We start from the raw sequence: 1185 nt of genomic DNA on the forward strand, positions 1-1185 counted from the left end.
GCACACTGAGGAAGTGTCTAAAGGGTAATGGAAAAACAGATCTCGCTGTGAACACACGTGAGGACTGTCACATCTAGATCTGTGCCACCACGGCCATCCAATTGCATGCAGACTAATAGGATCAACAAGGCGGTGTAATTATCTTAGTTGGCCCGATGGCTTTTTCAATAAAGAGAGCCGATAATCCAGAGGTTAAGCAGGGACAAAGTCAAAGACTACTATGAATTGCAATTTCTAAAGCAGGACAATGAGGAGCCTCTGGTCATGTCAGGATTTCGACGGGCTCTAGATATGGTCATAAAAACACCAATCTTCTCTATCCACTAATGCTCCAGATAAGTCAAAGAAAGAAAAAACATTTCTGCGGTGGGTGCAGAAATAGCTGTGACCAGAACAGTGTGTTCAGGAACATCATTAATATGTGTCTTAGCTGCGTGCTCACTCTGAGGTGTCTCCAGGAGTGACTGCAGACCTGTTGTTGAATCCACCGCTGTGACACAGACACTCCAACAAAGAAGCCTCCCAACATGATCGCAGCTATAAATAACTCCACGGCAGCGCAGCAATATTAGTGGGTGGATCAGGAGAGAATCGTCACGGCCTATTTTTAAATCCAATGCAGTCAAATCTCTTCAGGTAGGATGATTCACAGTTCTGCATAAGTAGGAAAAATGGAATTTAAAGTTTGGATAAAGTCTATTTTCTTCACAAATGTTTGCTTTTTCGGGAACAACTCATTCAATGTTTACCTGTATTAGGCACTGATTAAACTGAACATCACCCAGAATACATTTCTGCTCCATTGAGTAATTTCCCTGATATGTATTTCCAGACTGCAGTGAAGCTCTACAGACCCTGCTAACGTCAGAGCAGGCAAGGGAGTCAGCATCATGCATCTAAGGGATAAGCTCTTCAGAGATCAGCCTGTCTCTCAGTGTCCTGCTGCCACCTAGAGGCCTAAACACCCCTTTATGGACCTGCACATGACAATATTCTAAAAGAATCAGGTGTGCTTATGTACACATTTATCTTGGGAACCAGGTTCAAGACACATTTTGATATCTAAAAATACAAACATCTGGAGGAAGAGGTACAAATTAAGAGAAAGAAATACAAAATGTGTAGCAGATATACTCATTATAACAAGGTGTTCAAATGACCTGAAAAAATGTGTATTCACAAACA

The sequence above is a fragment of the Notothenia rossii genome (genome assembly GCF_949606895.1).
Source record: "Notothenia rossii genome assembly, chromosome: 7".
NCBI classification, from domain to species: Eukaryota; Metazoa; Chordata; class Actinopteri; order Perciformes; family Nototheniidae; genus Notothenia; species Notothenia rossii.